The 24,387-nt window shown below is 41.4% G+C and overlaps 1 protein-coding gene across 3 annotated transcripts in view; it reads right to left on the bottom strand.

Moving 5' to 3' along the window:
- Nucleotides 1–17,919, bottom strand: part of FAR2 (fatty acyl-CoA reductase 2) — a 138,455-nt gene extending 120,536 nt beyond the window's left edge. The window contains exon 1 of one of the 3 annotated variants that reach the window (XM_049694200.1): nt 17,800–17,919. The gene's annotated coding sequence lies outside the window, so the exon portion shown is untranslated. The other 2 variants (XM_004270886.3, XM_049694201.1) reach the window with 2 other exon arrangements.
- Between the last annotated feature and the right edge of the window lie 6,468 nt (nt 17,920–24,387).

Here is a 24,387-nt window from a genome sequence, read left to right as displayed (position 1 = left end):
AAAATAAGAGCATAAAAAGGCAAGCCACAGATTGGGAGAAGGCATTCACAATACCTATATCTAATAAACATATTGCATCCAGGATAAAGTATATGCACAAATCATTATGAAAAAAAATAGAAACCCAGTAAACAAATGGGCAAAGACTTGGGCACATCTCAAGAAGAGATATCCAAATAGCCCATATACAAAAAGGTGCTCCACTGTCAGAAACTACTATGCCACACAACTACTCTCCCACTGAAATGACTAAAATGAAAAGAACAGACAATGAGGAGTGTTGACAAGTAGAATAAGTATAACCTCTTGACTACTGCTTCTGGGAGTATATGCTGTACAACCACTTTGGGAAACTCTTTGGCAGATTTTATTAAAGCTCTCTACATAAATCACTTCCACATGGAGGTATACCCAACTGTAGTATGCACATATGTTCAACAAAAGACATTCACAAGAAAGTTCTTAGTACTACTATTCCCAAATTCTTAGTGGCACTTGGTAGTAGAAACTACCTAACTGTTCATCAACAGTAGAACAGATATATTAAATGGGGTATATTCACAGTATGGAGTACTAGACGGCAAGGAGAATGAATACACAAATTTTTTTCTTAACATCTTTATTGGAGTATAATTGCTTTACAATGGTGTGTTAGTTTCTGATTTATAACAAAGTGAATCAGTTATACATATATATATGTTCCCATATCTCTTCCCTCTTGCATCTCCCTCCCTCCCACCCTCCCTATCCCACCCCTCTAGGTGGTCACAAAGCACTGAACTGATCTCCCTGTGCTATGCAGCTGCTTCCCACTAGCTACCTATTTTACATTTGGTAGTGTATATATGTCCATGCCACTTTCTCACTTTGTCACAGATTACCCTTCCCCCTCCCCATATCCTCAAGTCCATTCTTTAGTAGGTCTGTGTCTTTATTCCCATCTTGCACCTAGGTTCTTCATGACCTTTTTTTTCTTAGATTCCATATATATGTGTTAGCATACGGTATTTGTCTTTCTCTTTCTGACATACTTCACTCTGTATGACAGACTCTAGGTCCATCCAACTCACTACAAATAACTCAATTTTGTTTCTTTTTATGGCTGAGTAATACTCCATTGTATATATGTGCCACATCTTCTTTATCCATTCATCTGTCGATGGACACTTGGGTTGCTTCCATGTCCTGGCTATTGTAAATAGAGCTGCAATGAACATTGTGGTACATGACTCTTTTTTTTTTTTTTTTTTGCAGTACGCGGGCCTATCACTGTTGTGGCCTCTCCCGTTGTGGAGCACAGGCTCCAGACGCGCAGCCTCAGCGGCCATGGCTCACAGGCCTAGCCGCTCCGCGGCATGGGGGATCTTCCCAAACCAGGGCACAAACCCATGTCCCCTGTATTGGCAGGCAGACTCTCAACCACTGCGCCACCAGGGAAGCCCCATGACTCATTTTGAATTATGGTATTCTCAGGGTATATGCCCAGTAGTGAGATTGCTGGGTCATATGCTAGTTCTATCTTTAGTTTTTTAAGGAACCTCCATACTGCTCTCCATAGTGGCTGTATCAGTTTACATTCCCACCAACAGTGCAAGAGGGTTCCCTTTTCTCCACACCCTCTCCAGCATTTACTGATTCTAGATTTTTTGATGATGGCCATTCTGACCGGTGTGAGATGATATCTCATTGTAGTTTGGAATTGCATTTCTCTAATGATTAATGATGTTGAGCATCCTTTCATGTGTTTGTTGGCAATCTGTATATCTTCTTTGGAGAAATGTCTGTTTAGGTCTTCTGCCCATTTTTGGATTGGGTTGTTTGTTTTTTTGATATTGAGCTGCATGATCTGCTTGCTTATTTTGGAGATTAATCCTTTGTCAGTTGCTTCATTTGCAAATATTTTCTCCCAATCTGAGGGTTGTCTTTTGGTCTTGCTTATGGTTTCCTTTGCTGTGCAAAAGCTTTTAAGTTTCATTAGGTCCCATTTGTTTATTTTTGTTTTTATTTCCGTTTCTCTAGGAGGGGGGTCAAAAAGGATCTTGCTGTGATTTATGTCATAGAGTGTTCTGCGTATGTTTTCCTCCAAGAGTTTTATAGTGTCTGGCCTTACATTTAGGTCTTTAATCCATTTAGAGTTTATTTTTGTGTATGGTGTTAGGGAGTATTTCATACTTTTACATGTAGCTGTCCAGTTTTCCCAGCACCACTTATTAAAGAGGCTGTCGTTTCTCCACTGTATATTCTTGCCTCCTTTATCAAAGATAAGGTGACCATATGTGTGTGGGTTTATCTCTGGGCTTTCTATCCTGTTCCATTGATCTATATTTCTGTTTTTGTACAAGTACCATACTGTCTTGATTACTGAGGCTTTGTAGTATAGTCTGAAGTCAGGAAGCCTGATTCCTCCAGCTCCATCTTTCTTTCTCAAGATTGCTTTCGCTGTTCGGGGTCTTTTGCGTTTCCACACAAATTGTGAAATTTTTTGTTCTAGTTCTGTGAAAAATGCCAGTGGTAGTTTGATAGGGATTGCATTGAATCTGTAGATTGCTTTGGGTAGTAGAGTCATTTTCACAATGTTGATTCTTCCAATCCAAGAACATGGTATATCTCTCCATCTATTTGTATCATCTTTAATTTCTTTCATCAGTGTCTTATAGTTTTCTGCATACAGGTCTTTTATCTCCTTAGGTAGGTTTTCCTAGATATTTTATTCTATTTGTTGCAGTGGTAAATGGGAGTGTTTTCGTAATTTCACTTTCAGATTTTTCATCATTAGTGTATAGGAATGCTAGAGATTTCTGTGCATTAATTTTGTACCCTGCTAATTTACCAAATTCATTGATTAACTCTAGTAGTTTTCTAGTAGTATCTTTAGGATTCTCTATGTATAGTATCATGTCATCTGCAAACAGTGACAGCTTTACTTCTAATTTTCCAATTTGGATTCCTTTTATTTCTTTTTCTTCTCTGATTGCTGTGGCTAAAACTTCCAAAACTATGTTGAATAATAGTGGTGAGAGTGGGCAACCTTGTCTTGTTCCTGATCTTAGTGGAAATGGTTTCAGTTTTTAACCATTGAGGAGGATGTTGGCTGTGGTTTGTCATATATAGCCTTTATTATGTTGAGGAAAGTTCCCTCTATGCCTACTTTCTGTAGAGTTTTTATCAAAAATGGGTGTTGAATTTTGTCAAAAGCTTTCTCTGCATCTATTGAGATGATCATATGGTTTTTCTCCTTCAATTTGTTAATATGGTGTATCACATTGATTGATTTACATATATTGAAGAATCCTTGCATTCCTGGGGTAAACCCCACTTGATCATGGTGTATGATCCTTTTAATGTGCTGTTGGATTCTGTTTGCTAATATTTTGTTATGGATTTTTGCATCTATGTTCATCAGTGATATTGGCCTGTAGTTTTCTTTCTTTGTGACATCTTTGTCTGGTTTTGGTATCAGGGTGATGGTGGCCTCATAGAATGAGTTTGGGAATGTTCCTCCCTCTGATATATTTTGGAAGAGTTTGAGAAGGATAGGTGTTAGCTCTTTTTAAATGTTTGGTAGAATTTACCTGTTAAGCCATCTGGTCCTGAGCTTTTGTTTGTTGGAAAATTTTTTTTTTTTTTTAGCATCTTTATTGGAGTATAATTGCTTTACAATGGTGTGTTTGTTAGTTTCTGCTTTATGACAAAGTGAATCAGTTATGTTGGAAGATTTTTAACCACTGTTTCAATTTCAGTGCTTGTGTTTGGTCTGTTCATATTTTCTATTTCTTCCTGGTTCAGTGTCGGAAGGTTGTGCATTTCTAAGAATTTGTCCATTTCTTCCAGGTTGTCCATTTTATTGGCATAGAGTTCCTTGTAGTAATCTCTCATGATCTTTTGTATTTCTGCAGTGTCAGTTGTTACTTCTCCTTTTTCATTTCTAACTCTATTGATTTGAGTTCTTCCTTTTTTTCTTGATGAGTCTGGCTAATGGTTTATCAATTTTGTTTATCTTATCAAAGAACTAGCTTTTAGTTTTATTGATCTTTGCTATCATTTCCTTCATTTCTTTTTCATTTATTTCTGACCTGATCTTTATGATTTCTTTCCTTCCGCTAACTTTGGGGTTTTTTTGTTCTTCTTTCTCTAATTGCTTTAGGTGCAAGGTTGTTTAGGTTGTTTATTTGAGATGTTTCTTGTTTCTTAAGGAAGGATTGTGTTGCTATAAAATTCCCTCTTAGAACTGCTTTTGCTGCATCCCATAGGTTTTGCGTCGTCATGTTTTCATTGTCATTTGTTTCTAGGTATTTTTTAATTTCCTCTTTGATTTCTTCAGTGAGCTCTTGCTTATTAAGTAGCGTATTGTTTAGCCTCCATGTGTTTGTATTTTTTACAGATTTTTTTCCTGTAATTGATATCTAGTCTCATAGCGTTGCGGTTGGAAAAGATACTTGATATGATTTCAATTTTCTTAAATTTACCAAGGCTTGATTTGTGACCCAAGATATGATCTATCCTGGAGAATGTTCCATGAGCACTTGAGAAGAATGAATACAGAATCATTTGAATGAATCTTATGAACATAAAGTTGAGTGAAGAAGGTGGATAGAAAATAATGCACACTGTATGATTTTACTTACATATAAAACTCCAAAAACTGGCAAAGCTAATCTATGTTTGAATCTTGCTAATCTATGACTTAGCGGTCAGGATAATGGTTACTTTGGGGGTGAATAGGTAATGACTAGATGGCAGTTTATGGGATGCTGGTAATGTTTTATATTTTTTTAAGTCTGGAAGTTGAAATCTGAGAGCTACTTATTATTGTATTTATGATATATTCACTTTTCCACATTTAAGTCATACCTTGTAAAAAATAATAAAAATCACATGGAGAAGAAACTCTTGGTGAAAATAGTTATTGCTTATGTTCATTATTAAACCATACCTAAAATGCATAGGTTTTGGTTTTGTTTTTTCTTTGCTTTTTTGCTTTTTGTGGTTGTTTTGTTTTGTTTTGTTTTGTTAGAGTAACACTGAAAGCGCCTTGTAGTTTCATCACCATATTCCATGGTGGTAAGGAGGAATCAAGTATTAGTTTCCTGGGTGTTATGGACTGAATTCTGTCCTCCTAAAATTCATATGTTAAAGTCCTCAACTGCAGTATCTCAGAATGTGACCTAATTTGGAAATAAGATTATCGTAGAGGTAACTAATTAAGTTAAGATGAAACCATACTAGAGTAGGGTGGACCCCTAATCCATTATGACTGGTGTCCTTAAAAAAGAGGAAATTTGGGGCTTCCCTGGTGGCGCAGTGGTTGAGAGTCCACCTGCCGGTGCAGGGGACATGGGTTCGTGCCCTGGTCCGGGAAGATCCCACCTGCCGTGGAGCGGCTGGGCCCATGAGCCATGCCTGCTGAGCCTGTGCGTCTGGAGGCTGTGCTGTGCAACAGGAAAGGCCACAACAGTGAGAGGCCCGCGTACCGCAAAAAAAAAGAGGAAATTTGGACACATAGATATGCACAGAGGGCAGGGGAGTTAAAGACACAGGGAGAAGATGGCCATTTACAAGCTAAGAATAGGCCTAGAACAGATGTTTCTCTAACAGTCCTGGGAAGGAACCAACCCTGCCAACAACTTGATTTTTCTAGTCTCCAGATTTCTGAGATGCAGGAGGGGCAGGTGATGCTAAAAGCTCTTCTGCATTAGGGAAACCCACGCCCCCCACACACCGGCCTCAACTAGCATCTCACACACTTGGCAAGGCTGCTCTAGGGAATGGGGAGCAGTGGAAGGTGTTAGGCAGGGGAATCACATGATCTCTTTTCTGTTTTGGAACAATGGAATGTTCTGAATCATGTGACACACTGAAGATGGATCAGGAAAACCTAAGCATCTCAAACAGTTCTATGATCCTTGGGAAGAATCCTCAGAATGGATCTTTCCTGGGTCTGGAGGTCTTCAAGGAAGTAAAATAACCACTTGATTGTTCCTAAAGCAGTGGTTTCCCATGTTGTTTTGGTCACAACCTCTTTGAAACTCTGTTGAAAGCTATAAATCCTCGCATCAGACAGATACCCATACTCATCCAGATTTAAGAGTACAGGTGAGAATTTTTAAAACAGAGTATTGGTTTTTGATCTCACTTGTAGAAATAAAGATGGATGGCTGAAGATAATGGGGTTTCCAGCTGTCATCACAGAGGAAGCCAGCAACTAACTACTAGCCCTATGCCAAGACTCAAAGGTACCGTTCTGGAAACTCTGTAACTTTCCCACATTGGTTGTTTTTGCTCTTCCCCTATTTATTTATCCACAATGAAGAGCAGTTATTTAAATCACAAAGAGATTGTACGTCTATCTTTAAGGGCAGAAAGGAAAGGGGGAAGCATGAAGATTGAACCCAGTCCACAGCCAGGTTTGGGGAAAGAATGAGTAACTGAGAGGAGGGCGGCACAGGCTAATTTAATCCTCAGGATTTATGGTGAATAAAGGAGAACATTGTTTCCTTGGGGAGAATTTTCATTATCTTCCCTGTGGACTTTAATTCATTTTAATTCCATTTCCCATCACCCCCTTCTTGGTGTTAACTCCTCAGGGCTATGGGAAGCTAAATCACTGACTGCGGCTGGTTAGGAGGGGGAAGAATGGGAAATAAAAATATATGCATATTTTTTATTTTCACACTGAGGATCTTCGCTGAAAGATTTCACAAACTCCGAAGTTTTAACTGGTCAGAAATTGCCCAATGAATAGGGAGCACTAAAGCTTAAGGGGAGGTACTATAACTTGTTGACCACTATATTTGCAGAGCTAAACACCTGGCCTGGCACATGGTAGTAAATTGAATGAATGAATGAATGAATGGAATAAAATGCTCATGGGATTTGCAGTCATAATATTTGGATATTATTCTACACTTAAATAGATAAGTGACAAGTCCCCTTGTGTTTTTGGGACTGACTTTTTCTTTTCTATAAAATAAGGGAATTAGAGCAAATATAGATAAGGTACTTGAACATTCTACAATTTAGAATGTGAATAGAGTTAGTTAAGGCAAAGCTATTTGTAGTCACCACTATGTGGAGTAGATAAGATGGTGCAATATGTATGTATGTATATAGTATGTCTAAGAGTTTAGGGAAGGCTAATTTGAGAAAGTTTCACTCTGTCCTAAAAGAAACTGAGACCTAAATTTACCTAAAGTGCAATCCTGTGATCAGCAGTGCACTCAGCAGCACTTGCATAACCATTGCTTCAGGCAGGACTGGACCAAAATAGTAAGAAGAGAAGAAGGAAGAAGCAAAGTCACAGTTCTACTAAGGAGAGAGGTTTGGCAACTACAGGTTACCAAGAAAGAAGGAAACTGCTTATTTGGATGAGAACTATTAACTCTTTCAAACTCTCCTGCAGCTTGGAGAATAGTTTTGTAAGTGGATCTTAATGCTCTCAAAGCTTCTTGGTACGAGAACACGTGTCCATCCTTTAGATCATACACTTATCTTCAGAACAAATAGGTCCTAAAGGTCTCATGTAAACAAACACAATGGAAACGAGTCAATTCAGAATGAGACAACAGTTACAGCATAATAGAAATAAAAATACACAGACTGACATAAAATTGATTTCATTAATATTTATCAGAGTATCTTATTTACACTTATGTTTCATGTGGAATTAAGTGGACAGTTTCTCTTAAGTTTTAGACAAATACTTCTATTTTTATTAAATGAATATTATCTTTTTTTTTTTTTTTTTTTTTTTTTTTTGGTGGTACGCGGGCCTCTCACTGCTGTGGCCTCTCCCGTTGCGGAGCACAGGCTCCGGATGTGCAGGCTCAGCGGCCATGGCTCACGGACCCAGCCGCTCCGCAGCATGTGGGATCTTCCCGGACCGGGGCATGAACCTGTGTCCCCTGCATCGGCAGGCGGACTCTCAACCACGGCTCCACCAGGGAAGCCCTATCTATCTTTAAGATGCTTTTATTACTGCATAAAACTATGCTGCTACTATCCACACACTTTTTAGTATTAAATGTCCTTTCTTGAAAATAATTTTAAAAAGTCTTTAATACATGCACACATAGTGAATTGTTACACAGAGCTTCTTTTGTTCAGGTTATCAAATTCTTCTGGGCAGATTCTTCCAGTTTCTTGACAATATCGTGCATTGGTGGATCTAATTCTGCGTGAAGCACTTCAGTGGTTTCAAATATGTTGGGACCAGACACATAATTTAACGATCTTCCTAATTTCCAACTATCCTGCCCTCAAGAATACTGGAGTTTGTGCTGACTTTTGTGGAATGTGTCCTCTCGCTGACCTATGATAAATAGTGCACCATTTTTCTAAAATGATCTAAAATGTGGAGCATTTTCACAATGACTTTTTCTCATTTCTTGGCTCAGGAAATATTATTCTTGCCTCCTATGGTCATCCTGTTATTCACCAGCGAATTTTACTGACCCAGCACCTCCCAGCTGAGGTGGATGGTTGGGTAAGTGGATAGAAGAGGCCGGATTTTTGCCTTTTTTTACACAGATTCACAAGGAAGAGCTTTCCCTTCTCCTCTTCCCCTCAAGTGTGTGTTTCAACACTTTGGAGCCATCTCTGGAGGACCCTAGGAAGTTAAAATGCATTAAAAACAAGGTAATAGGGGCTTCCCTGGTGGCGCAGTGGTTGAGAGTCCGCCTGCCGATGCAGGGGACACGGGTTCGTGCCCCGGTCCGGGAAGGTCCCACATGCCGTGGAGCGGCTGGGCCCGTGAGCCATGGCCGCTGAGCCTGCGCATCCGGAGCCTGTGCTCCGCAACGGGAGAGGCCGCAGCGGTGAGAGGCCCGCGTACCGCAAAAAACCAAACCAAAACAAAACAAAACCCCAAGGTAAGAGCATGTCCAAAAGCCAAAGGGGACGCATTGTCAACTGCAGCTGGAAAGGGCTTTTGCTGGACTGCAGAGGTTAAGTTTACAAAATTATCTAGGACTTTAAAAATAAACCACGACTAAAGCAATAGACACATGCTATTTTTAGTGTCTGCCAATTAAAGTAAGATAAATTTTTTTCACTGTCTACTCAATCATGTTCTCTACAAAAAGAAATATATAATATTTTTTGCTTTGATATAGTGTTGACTAAAGTGGAAAAATGGCTATTGAATAAAGATCTCACCTAAAACCAATTCTTTTTTTTTTTTTTTTATTAAAGGCAGGTCTCTGCATTAGTCATGGAAAGTCCCCTGATGAATGTGGCTGGCAATCTGTTTGATTCCCACAGAACACTGTGTCCTGGAAAGATGTTGTGATCACAGCGATAGACCTAAGCACAGGCCTCCATCTCCCATCTTCTGGTTCTAAGTCCCATGGAAGCACCTACACCAGCTGTCCCCACATTTGTACCTGTGCTGTGCTGGTTATGTATGAAGCACCTGGGGAGTCTTGTACCAAAAATACAGACTCATTGAGGGTGTGGTGAAAAGGGAACCCTCCTGCACTGTTGGTGGGAATGTAAATTGATACAGCCACTATGGAGAACAGTATGGAGGTTCCTTAAAAAACTAAAAATAGAACTACCATATGACCCAGCAATCCCACTACTGGGCATATACCCTGAGAAAACCATGATTCAAAAAGAGACATGTACCACAATGTTCACTGCAGCACTATTTACAATAGCCAGGACATGGAAGCAACCTAAATGTCCATTCACAGATGAATGGATAAAGAAGATGTGGCACATATATACAATGGAATATTACTAAGCCATAAAAAGAAACGAAACTGAGTTATTTGTAGTGAGCTGGATGGACCTAGAGTCTGTCATACAGAGTAAAGTAAGTCAGAAAGAGAAAAAACAAATACTGTATGCTAATGCATATATATGGAATCTAAAAAAAATGGTACTGATGAACCTAGGAGCAGGGCAGGAATAAAGATGCAGACACTAGAGAATGGACTTGAGGACACGGGGAGGGGAGTGGGAAGCTGGGGCGAAGTGAGAGAAGCATCGACATATACACACTACCAAATATAAAACAGATTGCTAGTGGGAAGCAGCAGCATAGCACAGGGGGATCAGCTCAGTGCTTTGAGATGACCTAGATGGGTAGGATAGGGAGGGTGGGAAGGAGGCTCAAGAAGGAGGGGATATGGGTATATATGTATGCATATGGCTGATTCACTTTGTTGTACAACAGAAGCTAACACAGCATTTTGAAGCAATGATACCCCAATAAAGATGTATAAAAAATAATTAGTAAATAAATAAAATAGGCATGGGGTGGGGATGACGAAAAATATATTTGTCACCCCAAACTTAAGACTGTCACCCTTAAACCATCACTCTTCACAAAAAGGATGCATTAATAAAAAAGATTTGCTTTATTGAAATAAAATTCAGAGGTGACTACTCACAGAAGAGCCATGCTTAGAGGTAGCAGACTGCAACAGCTAAGTAATATTGGTGTTAATTACCCCCTCTACCTCTTAGATGCTGGGTATGTTTATCTGAGGCCCCATCCTTTACATATGAATTCAAATGTTTGAATAACTTTCAAAAGCTATCACCTGCAAGACTGTCTTCTGTACCTCACATTGGCAGCTAACACTAGCTACACTAATCCACAATAAATGGCATTGTCATGACTCCGATGGTAATAACATTTGAGGAGCTTCTAGACCGTCAATTTACCTATTTGTATTTCTACCTTGACATGGACTGAATGTTTCAGTCCTCCCAAAATGTGTATGTTGAAATCTAGTCTCCAATGTGATGGTGTATGGGGGTGGGGCCTCTGGGAGGTGATTAGGTCATAAGGGCAGATCCCTTGTGAATGGGATTAGTGCCCTTATAAATGAGACTCCTGAGAACCCCCTTCCTCCTTCCACCATGTGAAGTTACAATGGAAAGAAGGACATCTATGAACCAGGAAGTTGTTCTCACCAGACAGCACATCTGCTGGTGCCTTCATCTTGGACCCGCAGCCTCTAGAACAGTAAGAAATAAATTTTTGTTGTTTATAAGCCACCCAGTCTATGGTACTTTGTTATAGCAGCCTGAACTAAGACTACCCCTAATAAATAAAACAAATCTATTAAAATTATCTATGGCCAGTGAGTTTAGTAGCCTAGAGCAGGGGCCAGCAAACATTTTATGTTAACAGGCCAGAAGGTAAATATATTAGGCTTTGCAAATCACAACGACTCATTACGTGGAGTCCCAAAGCAGCCATAGACAATAGGACGAATAGGTGCACGGCACTGGCTGATTTCCAATAAAACTTCACTCATGGATACTGAAATTTGAATTTCATATAATTTTCATTTGCCAGAGAACATTATTCTTCTTTTGATTTTTTTCAACCACTTAAAAATATAAGCACTATTCTTAGCCCAAGAGATATACAAAAATAGGCAGGATTCAGATTTGGCCCTCAGGCCATAGTTTGCTAACCCCTAAGCTAGAGCACCAGGTGGATGAAGCCGTGGCCAGAGTCCATAGCTGTTTGAACTTGTCTCTTCTGCTCTGCTCTGCTGGTTATTCTTTGGTCATAAATCACACTTCTGCCTCGATCCCACCACCACGCAGATGCGCTGGGGACCAGTAAAGAAGATGTATAAGATTCAGTGCAAAATCATTGCTCCTACAGACGTCCTATGTATTCACACTGTGTTGCCCTGCCGGGGATATACTGTGAACATCAAATAAGGCTCAGACCTCCCATGGGACACGAAAGGTCCTGTGAAATCTTCCCCATTGTCTATGCTTCAGCTTTCTCACGTGTACATCTAGACTTGACAGAATGTACCTCCGAGAGGTCCTGCATAGCCTTGCCAGGGAAGTAGAAGTTAAAATTTTTTAAAAATTGTTTTTAGTCAGACTGCAGACCTTGCTTGTGAATATCTCTTCATCTATTATCCATATGTTAGAATTGCTTTCATCATCAACTCAGAACTTATTAACAGAGTCAGTTCAATTCCGGTCTTCTGCTTCCTTCCAACTAAGCAGTAGCATGAAAGACATGAGAGAAGCTGATGGTTAATAGACAGCTGTGGATGTTAAAAGGTTTAATCTATTAATATAGCGCAGCATTTCCCAAAGCGTGTTATGCTGAATGCTGACTCTGTTAGATGTTCTGCCAAAAAAAGCATTTCAAGGGCAAGTAAGTTTAGGAAATGCAGCATAAAATATCTCTTCTTTCTTGATGATTCTTAAAGTGCATTATCAGTATGTTAAAGGCTTTGAGGATTCCCACAATAAGACTGCTTAACTAGGTTAAATTAAGTGTTTCTCAAGCTTATGTGATGAGGGAAGTTTTTTTTTCTTCACTTGACTGTTATTAATATCCCGAGAAACTAATGGTCCACAGACTGCATTTTGGGACACTGATACAGACAAGGTGGAAGAATGGAAAGCTTCTAAGCAGGGGAGTAACTTATGTTGTAGATCAATCACTTTGGTGGGGATCAGACTTTTCTCTCCGGGTTTTCGTCATTTTAGGAGATTACCCCATGTGCCATCAGTGTGCTCAAGTCAGAAAGACAGAAGTCATATTTGTTTCGGTGGTAACCTCTTAAAAATTATAAAGTTCGTGCACAGTTCATTGATAATCTCAACAGTAGAAATGATAATATGAAACGCATATTATCTTCTGCTCGCTCACCTCTATCCCAACAGCCTGGCACACTTTCCAGAGATACCAGGCAGCGTTATCAGTTTCCATGTCACTTTTCAGCTCTTCTGTGGCAACTCTAAATCTTATGCATCAGGAGACTATGGTTTTGGATTATAAACATAGAGCAGTATCTACTGGAGGAATTTATTATCACACTTCTTTGCTTAGCCACTTCTCATCGCCGATCTATCACCAAGGTCTATCAATTCTACTTCTGAAATGCACTTCAAGTCTGCCCACTTCTCTCCATCTTGCCTGTCCGCACCATCACCAGCTCTGTCCTACTTCCAACTCCTGATCCCGCTCGTCCATTCTCCTAATTGCAGCCACAAAGGTCTTAAAATTTAAATTAGTCTCTGGCTTCAAAGTCTTCAAAAGCTTCTCATTAAAATAAAATTCAGAATCTTTATCAAGATCTGTGAGGATCTACATGACCAGGTTCCTGCCTAGCCACCCCCCAACACACACACACACACACACACACACACACACACACACACACACACACACACACACACACGTCCGGCCTCTCAGCAACTCCCTCACCCAAAACACGAGCCTTCTTTCTGTTCCTTGAACACTTCCAGGTTTTTCCTTTCCTTACAGTCTTCCTACTTGCTATTTCCTCTGCCCAGATTGCTTTGCCCTCCATTCTTTTTTTTCTTTTTGCCAAGTTAATCCCTATGCTTCCTTCAAATATCAACTTAAATCTTTCTTTGTCAGAGACCTTCACAAACCACCAAATCTGAGTCAACCCCTGGTTTTTTCATTGCACCTGTTATTCTCCATGCTACTTCCAAAATTTTCTTATTATATGTTTATTTTTTAAATGCCTGTGAGATCCAAAAGGATAGGGGACACATCTGCTTTATTCCACACTAAATGCAGAAAAATTGGCATTGTGTCTGGTCACAGAATGGGCTTAATAATTATGTATTACACGACTGAAGCTAACCAGTGGAAATTTCTCTTCGTTTTATCTCCTGCCTTTTCCTTACATGAAACTTTAGTTCCATCCAGATTTTCATCTTTTGCACAATTATCACCCAGAAGGTTCAATCATTCATTTCTATTAGGAGTGGAATTTTAAGGCCATCTCATGTAACTCTCCTCTTACGCTTCTCTAACCATTTCAGTTTATTTTATTCTCTTCTTGGGAACTCATGGCACTTATTTTCTGTACCATTCATTTGGTGCCTAATCTTATATTGCCTCTTAACAATGTATCTGTTATGTTAATTAACACCTTATATTTACATATTTCGTCTTGCCAATGATGTCATAAATCTATCGAGTACAGGACTTGGTACTTCATACCCTAAAGTTCACAGCACGCCTCTGCACAGAGTGCTACATGAAAGGAGTCTCCATCCACCTTCTCTGGTGCCCCTATTTTAAGACTTTGATACGGAAGTTTGACCCATTTCCTTTTACTCTATTTTCTTCCTCAACCCTTCTGGGTGTGTTACCATCATACTGGGAATGAAAGCTGTGGAAAGGATAAGTTCTGAGGTCAGAGAGAAGCAATAAAGGGAGGAGTGTGGGGAAAGAGGACAGGTCCAGGGTTTCTAAGTTCCTCCCCCAATGGTACAGAAGGTGAAGACAACTTGGTAGGGGACTAGGTGTACTTTATATTGCCAAGTATCTCCCAGAATATTTAAAAGAGTGCCTTGCTCAAGGTTTTGAAAGTATGAATATTTAAAAGTTAAATGAGGCAAAAAGGATACCTTCTCAAAAATTTCAATCAATGACTCAGTTTTTCATTGTTCAATTTTGGATGAATTCCACTGAAACATCACTTTAATTCAGGAAGTATCTTTGGGATCCAGGAAGGTATTCTGTACTTTTAGTTGCCAGTTCCAGTCTTGACCAAATAAAGACTTTTAAGGAATATTTAAAATACCACAAACCGTAGCTACTTTTTGTTTTATTTTTTCTCCCACCAAAATATAAGGGTTATAAAGGTTCTGCAACCCTGTTAATGTACTTAACCAGCCTTCCTCAAGCTACTTCTGAAACATGGATTAGAAAAGTTAAGCCTGTAACAATACTGTCTTTGTTAGTATAGTACTCTTCAAGGTAAGTCGACAGTTTTACAATTATTAGCTCTTTTTACCTATCTGTTTTCACAATGACTCTTTAAGATGAATAGAGTAGTAGATATTGTCTGTTATCTTTATTTTGTCAATGAGGAAATTGGGCGTAGAAGGACTTAATGACAGAAGCATGCAGCAGCTAACTTTCCGTTTGTGTCAGAGAATTTACCTGCAGTGTAGGATGGCTGAGACAGGGTTGTTATTCAGGAAGTGACAGAACAGGCTTGTGAACCTGGCCTCAGGACTGGCTACAGAATTTGCAGGGTCTAGTGTAAAATGAAAATTTGGAGTTCCTTGTTTGAAAATTACTAAGACAGCTGAAAGCGACAGCAGAACATTAAACCAAGTGCAGGGCCCTTTTCCAAGTATTGGGCCCTGTGAGCTGGCCCTGCCTGAGGCCTCTGAACCTCTAACATCTGGGTGATTAAGTATCAGGGAGGCTGTGAGCGCCTGAAATTGTAGGCAGAATTCTGTTAATATGTATATGCTTCTTTTTCATATTCCATAGCTTTCATCAGATCCTTAAGTGGTCTGTTAACAAAATAAAGCATTAAGAATGCTTCTTCAAGAGTAATAAATGTTCTCAAAGAGACCAAACACAGAGTCACAAGAGACTGGCAGGGACAGCAGGTGCATGTTCCTTCAGAGACTATTTGTACATGCGTGAGTTTTCATGGGTGCACAAGTATTAATGCAAAGACAAAGAATTCTTAAGGCTGCCCAGATGTTGTCAGAAAGAAATAACATCTGAATGTACCTTCAGAAGATAGGAAAGGGAATGGTGAGACATCAAGATGATGACGTTCTTCACAAACCCCAAAGTGATATATCCAAGTAGGAGCTATTTTATTTATTTTTACTCCCTTAAAGGAAGCTTCTCCTTCTTCTTCTGTAATTAGATGTCACGCTCCCTCTTTTAAGTTAAGGAGAAATGTAAGATTTACCAACTCGTGCTGATTTATATCGATGTTATAGATAATTATAACCCAACGTTAGAAATAGGAGTAAAGTAGGCATTTGTTAAAGCAGGTTCAGAAGATGCCCTCAGAAACAGGGAAAGAGTGCTCTGAAGACCTGCATCCCAAGAAATACTACGGAAGAAATGCTGCAACTCTTGTGTCCGGCTGGTAAAACCCCATGGCCATCTCCTATAAGTCTCACATACAAATATCCCTAATAGCGGATTTTGCTGAAAGCCCTGCTCCTTCAGTCTGAGTGGCTGCCTTAAAATTTTATTTAGTCTCTTTGCCCTTTTAGACTAGATATGCTCCCCAGCCAAATCTCCAACTCATATGAATGGGGATACAGAGAGATGGGTAACTGAAACAGCAGGGAAATTCTCAAATATCCACTTGCACAGTGTCAAACTTCTCTTGATGCAGCCTCTAACAAGCAGAAAAGCACGATTCACTTGAGTTTCCCGGTCAGTCTGCTGTCCCCACTCTTGTCCCTGTTCATGGCACAATGGGACAATCTACATGATTCAACCAGCCGCCGAAGCTCTGGCAGGTCCAGAGAGAACCTTGGTTGCTCACACCTGGTAACTCATCCTTCGAAGAGTAAGTGTTCGTAATTCTACTCATCCCACCAGGTGAAAAGTAGGAGGTTTCTAGGATGAAGTCGGTCATTAATTCTTTTAACTGAATGGAATTGCCCCGTGGGTAATCGCCAGGGGTGCCAGCAGCCTTCCCTCAAGCCATCTACACCAGTTGGAATCTGGTTCCTGCTCCCCTGCTACCTCCAAGACGCCCAGGCCCCTCAGGAAGAGGTGGAAAACTTCGGACGGGGACAGACCCCGCCCCGGCCGCCCCGGGGCCGCTCCGGCCCTTTTCAGCCTGGGGCTCGGTACCCGGCGAGGCCCGGGTGGGAGGGTCCGGTCGTGCACAGCCCGGGATGGGACTAGGGGCCGGAAAGCGCGCCCCGACAGTCCAGGGCGCAGGGAGGGCGGCCACCGCGCCCCACGTGGCCCTGCTCTCTCCTGGAACAGCCCCGGGGTCCGAGGAGGCCTCCGCCAGACCCGGCCGGCGCCTCTGTTTCCCCGGGCCCGCGGCCGCGGCGCGGCTCCCAAGTTAGCCCAGTCTGCCCGTTCCCGACACGCGCGCCCTTCCCGCCCCCGCGTGACCCACCTTGGCGGACGATGCCGGCGCCCAGCGCGCCTAAGCCGCGGCCGGATGGCTGAGGGCGGCCGGGGGCAGCTCCGGGGCAGAGCCGCGGAAACCGCGCGTCTCCCCGCCGGGGCCCGAGCCCACCCTGCAGCGGGGCCCCGCGGCTGCCTCGCCCTCTCTGCAGACCCCGCTGGGGCCCGAGCCCACCCTGCCGCGGGGCCCCGCTGCTGCCTCGTCCTCTCTGCAGACCCCGCCGAGCCCTGCCTCCCGGCCACCCCGGCCGGCTCCTCGCCGGCGGAGGCGTGGGCGCTCGCGCGGCCCGGCTGCGACCCTGAGTACCTGCTCCTCCGGCGCGGGCTCAACTAGTGGTCCTCTAAATCCCGGTCCTTCCCCGGGGCTCCGGGAAGTGCTCCGGCCACGAGGAAGCTGCTCTTGTCTTTCGGCTCCCAAACGTGACACTCTATATATCCGGCTCGGAGACTGGGTGTGGGGCGGGAGGAAACCACCCTCCCTCCGACCTTCCCCTCGGCCGCCGCGGCCTCGGCGTCGGGTGCGGAGCTGGCGGCGGCCTCTGCCCGGGGCGGGAGGAGGGCGAGGGGCTGGCGAGGGCCCTACAGGCCGCGAGGGGACCGCATCGTGGGCAGGGTGGCCGTCCGCGCAGGCCTGCCCCGCAGCTTCCATTCATTCAGCTCGGAGCAGATCCACTCGCCATTACTCGCGGCTAGGATTTTTTCCCCCATTAAAAAAAAAAATCGGTGGGTGAGGGGTAAGGGAACAGGAAAGGCGCCCCTCTCTGGTCTGGAAAAGGAGAGCTCCTACACCTTGAGAGAAAGAGAGAGAGAGACAGAGAGAGAGAGAGAGAGAGAGAGTTGGGGGGCAGGGGGAGACAGAGGGTCAGAGGTTCTACCGTGAACGCTTGGAGGACACACCTTTCCCCACCCACCCTAGCAGAAAAGGCAGCCAAAAATCCGAGTTTACTCAGCTCGTCCGTACTGTACGCCCAGTGGGAAGGATGCTCTGGTGTCTGCTCCTGACTGCGGAGGCGCCTGGCAATGACCGACCAGGGCAGTGTCCTTTTAAAAATCCAGGAGGGGCCGGAGGCGCGGTTTACTCATGTCCAGGGTGTGGAGGGCAGAAATCAGGCTCTGTCTGCGTCAGGTGGGAGTGGGTAGGTGGATAGGAAACTAGAAAGGATCAGAGATGCGGCTGCAAGAATGCAGCCGGCCAGCTTTGCTCATCAGAGCTTCTCATCAGATTAAAAAACAAACAAAAAACAGGCAAACAAACAACAACAAAAACGTTTTGTTTATAAGCCTGGTAGCTTAGCTTTGGGGGGATTTGCTTTGGTCACTGTTACATTTTAAACGGGAAAACTGGACCGTCGTCAGGGAAGACTTGTAGAGGGACAGAGAGGCACGTGAGTGGAGCTGTCACAGTCCTCAGCCAGGACGTGCTGAAAACGGCCAACGCCCAACCTCATTTCTTGGACAAGGTGGAAGGTAAATTCCCAAATAAACATGCTATGTTAAGAAAAGCTAAAAAAGGAACATTGCCCTATAAGTTGTCTTCATTCTCCTCATTACAACAATCGACATACAAAGAAATAAAATTTAATTCATGCAAGTTGGAGTTAATACGAGCCAGTTTTTGCATTAAAAAAAATTCACACCCATCTTGAATTCTCTTCTATTGGACTCTCTTCAATTGAATGTATTAAGCAAAGTGTAGCCTAAAGTTACAGTGGCTAATTTTCTCTGGTGATTTTACCTGAAAGCAAGAGAGACAGAAAAAGTTAGGACCACATAAATATACTCTTCGTTATCGCTCCTCCCACTCAAGAATAAGTCTGAATGTGTTCCCCAAACAACGTGTACTGAAATGATACTGTCAAATGGTGGTGAGATTGATATCACTGCTATGTGATGAGTGTTGAAATCACTCATCACATAGCGGAAAAGGTAAATTGTTACAACTCTTGTTGCAACAAGTTTCCAAGGCTTAAAATGTTGAGTCACTCAAAAATTTTTTTATTGTTCTGAATCTTTTGGGTTTTTTTTTTTTGTGGTACGCGGGCCTCTCACCGCTGTGGCCCCTCCCATTGCGGAGCACAGGCTCCGGATGCGCAGGCCCAGTGGCCATGGCTCATGGGCCCAGCCGCTCCACGGCACGTGGGATCCTCCCGGACCGGGGCACGAACCCGCGCCCCCCGCATCGGCAGGCGGACTCTCAACCACTGCGCCACCAGGGCGCAGTTTTGAATATTTTGATATAGGATTCTCATTTCTTAGAATATATCCAAAGAAAGTAATTCACAAAAGAGAAATGTCATATGGACAAAGTTCATGTTTATTACAACACTATTTATAAAGTAGAAAATAGAAAACATATTTTCAGTGGAGTGTTGATAAATAAAATGCAACATTATTATAGGCTACAAAACCATAATTTTATTTTCACCATTTAAAGTAATATTTATGTATGGATAGTGTATTCATTTGCTGGGACTGCCTTATCAAAGTACACAGACTGGGTGGCTTAAACAGAAATTTATTATCTCACAGTTCTGGAGGCCAGAAGTCCAAGACCAAAGTGTTGGCAGGATTCTTCCTCTGAAGGCTGTGAGGGAGAATCAGTTTCATGCCTCCTACCTAGCTTCTAGTGGTTTGCTGGCATTTTTTTTTTTTTTTTTTTTTTTTTTTTTTGGCTTTTCTTACCTTCGAGAAGTATAACCCTAATCATTAGTCATATCAGATTAGGGCTCACCCTAGTGGCCTCATCTGAATTTATGACATTTGCAATAGTCCTATTTCCATATAAGGTCACATTCTGAGGTACTGAGGGTTAGGACTTCAGCATATGAATTTGGGGAGGGGGGATGTGGAGAAAGGCACAAATCAACCCATAAACGTATAATAGCAAAAAGAGGCAGTGTAGTTGTTACCGAGTCCAAGCTCATACTGCTCACCCCGAGACAGGCCAATAAATCGAGAGAGGAGTTGGTGGGGAAAGGAACAGTGACTTTGTTTGGAAAGCTGGCAGACCAAGAAGATGGTGGACTTGTGTCCCATCTTGCCTGAATTAGAATGCAGGCCTCTCTTATACTAAAAGGGGAGGGAGTAAAGTCAGTCATTTCCTGGTTCCAGTCAGCCTCCAGAGGAGATGTTGTTAATTTCATTCTTCCTGCAGTCGTTCAAAGGTGGGCCTGGTCAGGATGTTTTCTGTGAGCCAGACAAAGTTATTTTAGCTTAATGCTCATTGTCTGGAGGCAGGGTTCCCAGAGATGGACCATTATGTATAATTTATGCTTATAGACAACATCCCTTTAGTGATTAACTTGTAATAGAATACAAAGTTTCTTCCCTATTACATAGTGGGTTGAATGGGGGCTCCCAAAAGATACGTCCTGGTGCAAATCCCTGGAACCTATGAATGTTACTTGATTTGGATGAAAGAGTCTCTTTATATGCAATGAAGTTAAAGGTCTTCAGAGGAGATCTTCCTGGATTATCCAGGTGGGCCTTAAATCTAATGGCAATTGCCTTTGGTAAGAGAAAGGCAGAGGGCGATTTGAGACATGTACATATTGGTTAAAGTGATTTGAAGACAAGGCAGAAATTGGAGCAAAGTGGCAAAAAAGAAAAAGAAAAACAAACAGACAAAAAACCCCAGGAAAGCCAAGAGGTGCAGACGACCTGCCAGAAGCTGGTAGAGAAGGAAGGATTCTCGTCTAGAGCCTCCAAAGGTTGAGGAGCATGGCTTTAACCTTGAGATCAGACTTCTAACCTCCAGAGCTGTGAGTGTATAAAATCCTGTTGCTTAAGCCACCCAGTAATTTATTATCACAGCCTTAGGAAACCAAATCAGGCAGTTTGGGTTGGCATTCTATGTATTTACTTTTTGGTTTTTTCTTGAAAGAGTGATAAATGATTCAAAACAATTTCAAGTGAGTATTTTACTAGAAATCTTAAAATTCTCATCCACTTTTGAAGGGATGGGCAGAAGACATGCTGAAGATTTTATCGTTTTGCAAAATAAACTCTCCAATAGGCACAAATGCTGATAAAACTGCAAAGCGCTCTGATCCTGTCAAACGGGTAAGGTGGTTCTTCATCCTCACACATGGTGTACATGTGACTCTTGTCGAGACAAATTCAGCTCCATGCCAATTTGATTAGAGAATAGTCTCCAGGGTTGGGTTGTATCTTAAAACCATGGTTGCTCATGGTCAATATTGAGAAATAGATTATTATAATTACTGACCTCTACTTTGAAAGTCTTCTCTCCCTCACTATTGCTCAGTGACTTACCCTTTTATTCAACCCTGTAAAATAAATGTTTCTCTGTCAATCTGCCTAGAAGTTTTTCAGTTAATATGCAAAATACTTTTAAATATGCCATATCTAAAATAAAATGTCAGATCATTCTAATGACACCTTAAATTTGGAGATTGTGAATACACTCAGTGTTCCCAAGGAGTGTTGTCATTGCCCAGTGCTGCTGAAACAAACCCTGTTTCTGTTGACTGAGAGGAGAATCATAAAAATATAATGTTCTAGAACTCAAAAGCTCGTCCTTTGGGCCCACTATCTTACTTGATAGTGATGAAGACTAGACTTTATGTCTTGTCTAAGGTCACTGAATTAGTTTTCTGTTATTGCACAACCAATTACTATAACCTTAGTGTTTTAAAACAATACCTAGTTATTATTATCAAGTTCTATAGGTCAGTCATCAGATATGGCATAATGGGTCCTTTCCTCAGGGTTTCACAAGGCTAAAATCATAAAGTCAGCCCAGGCTCTGATCTCACCTGTGGCTTGCGGTCCTCTTCTGAGCTCTTTCTTGTTTGTTAGCAGGATTTAGTTCCTTGCAGCTATAGGACTCAGGGCTTCACACTCTTATTGACTGTTGGCCAGAGTTTGCTTCTAGCTCCTACAGGCCATCCTCCGGTGGGTGCTAACCATGTGTACTCCCACAGCATGGTTGTTTGCTTTTTTAAAGTCAGCAGAAGAAAATACTTCTTTCTCTCTTCAAATCTCTGACCCTTTTTAAGGGCTGCAACCGAATTATATGAGGGCCACCTAGGATTAACTCAAAATCAACTGATTTGGTACCTTCACTTTCTTCATATAACATAATCACGGGAGTGGAAACCACCATAGGCACGGTTCCGCCCCCTCAGGGGAAACGGATTATCCAGAGCATCTAAACTCGAGCGCGTGGTCTTGGGGCCGTCTTAGAATTCTGCCCATCTTAGTAACTTAGACTGTAGGAACAGCAGCAGCACAGCGTTGTTTCCTACCCTACTGAGCTTCTTTTGTATAAGAAAAATTGCTTCTTATTATCTGGCCGTTTTATGAGGCAGCTAGATATGGATTTTTACAGAATTTTTTCTTGTCTTCTTTTTCCTTATGGAGATATACAGGTCTTTAAAAGTTATATGGCTTCTTTATTGCCAATTGTGAAAGTGTAACAGGTGAAGACTAAACTCATATATTCTGATTCCAAATGTAGTGTATTCAAGTGCTTTCTCAAACCCTGGGTCATAACATCCAGAGTCTTTTGAGAATTCTTTTGAGAACTCTATTGTGAGAATGCAATACAGTTACAGCTGAATGAACTAAAAGAATATCCTCTCTATTGACTATTACGCAGACATTAAAAAGAATAACTTAAAGCTATGCCAGTTGAATTGCACTACTTTCCAAGAGGTTTAGTTTATGAAGAAAGTAACATGGTGAAAAACATGTATAATATGATCTTATTCATATTAATCAATGTGAAATACCTGAATATGTATGTGTATACATAGATGTATAGGTCTACAAAAGCTTGGAGAAAAATATGGAAGGATACATACTAGGTTATTAACATGTTACCTTGGTTGGTGAAGGAGAGGCACTAATGTAGGTGGGGGAAGTGATAGGGAGGAGTACCAGGCAAAGATGGAAAAAGAAAAAGAAAGACTAAAATAAAAATTAAGGTATCATATGTTCACATCTATGTATTTATTTAAATTATATTAAAACAGTTTTAATTTAAAAAATGCTGACTCATCATGCCATCCCAACAAGTAAAAAACTAAACAAAGTGAAAAATAAATAATTCTTTTTAGATTTGTCAGAGAAATGAAGTCACAGGACAAACTGCTGCCACCAAAACTGGAGAAACAGTCAAGTGGATGCAGAAAATCACAACAGGAGCAGAAACCCATAGCAGAAACCTTCAAGTTATCAGTGTCACAGGAAAAAAAAAACCCTGAACTGTAATAGATGAATCGCTGGAGCCTCAGTGTGGACAACTTTGAGAGTTACAAACTCCAGGGGGACAGAGTAATGGGGCTGGAGTGGGGCACACTTTTTTGAGTTTTACTTCCAGGTCTTCTACAAGGTCCTCACAGTGAAAAATCCCCGGCTACTTCCATCAGGAGAAGGAGAAAAGGAGCCATTTGAAATAAGCCAGAACATTCTGTTCTTCTTAACAAGGCTTGCCGTCAAGAAAAACTATTTTACTAGATCCTAACCTGTTGGAGTTTTATCAGAGCCCAGCATAACTGCAGAAAGGGAAACACCTGACTCCAGCCCTCTCTGCCATCTCATTCCATCTAAGGGGGGAAACCCAAGAAGAACATTTGAAGTTCACAGTCCAGGGGCATAGGCTCACCAAAAGACTGAGACATAATCGTAGGACTATACAATGCTTCCCTTCTTTACACCTAACCATTACATTACTAAATGCCTATTTATTGTAGTTACTTTTACCCAGCACTCATGTCAGCTTTCAACAACAACAAAATTACAATGTATACTAAAGGCAAAAATCACATTTTGAAGACACTGAACAAGTATCAAAATCGGAGTCAGACATGGCAGGAATGTTGAAATTATCAGACCAAGAATTTCTTAAAAACTGTAATTAAGATGCTATGGATTTTAGTGGAAAAAGTGGACAATATGCAAGAACAGATGGATAATATAAGCAGAGAGATGTAAATTCTAAGAATGAATAAAGAGTAAATGCTAGAGATCAAAAACATTGTAGCAGAAATGAAGAATGCCTTTTGGGCTCATTCATAGACTGGGCATCACTGAGGAAAGAATCTCTGAACTTGAGGGTATGACAATAGAAACTTCCAAAGTTGAAAAACAAAGAGAAAAAAGACAGGAAAAAATGAACAGAATATCAAAAGCTTGTGGGACAACTACAAAAGATATATGCATAATGAGAATACCAGAAGAAAAAGAAAGAGAGAAAGAAACAGAGCAATATTTGAAGCAATAATCATTGAGACTTTACCAAATTCATTTTAGACACCAAACCACAGATCCAGAAATCTCAGAAAAACAAGGGGGATAAATGAAAAACACAAAAATAAAAAACAAAAACTACAAAACCCAACCCCAAAACCCACACCAATCTACAAATATACACCTAGGCATTTCATATTCATACTTCAGAAAATCAAAGATAAAGAAAAAAATCATGAAAGAAGTCAGAGTAAAAAAAAACACCTTACCTATAGAGGAACAAA

Source organism: Orcinus orca, chromosome 11 (genome assembly GCF_937001465.1).
Source record: "Orcinus orca chromosome 11, mOrcOrc1.1, whole genome shotgun sequence".
In the NCBI taxonomy this organism is placed as follows: domain Eukaryota; kingdom Metazoa; phylum Chordata; class Mammalia; order Artiodactyla; family Delphinidae; genus Orcinus; species Orcinus orca.
This window is presented reverse-complemented; position numbering and strand designations above follow the sequence as displayed.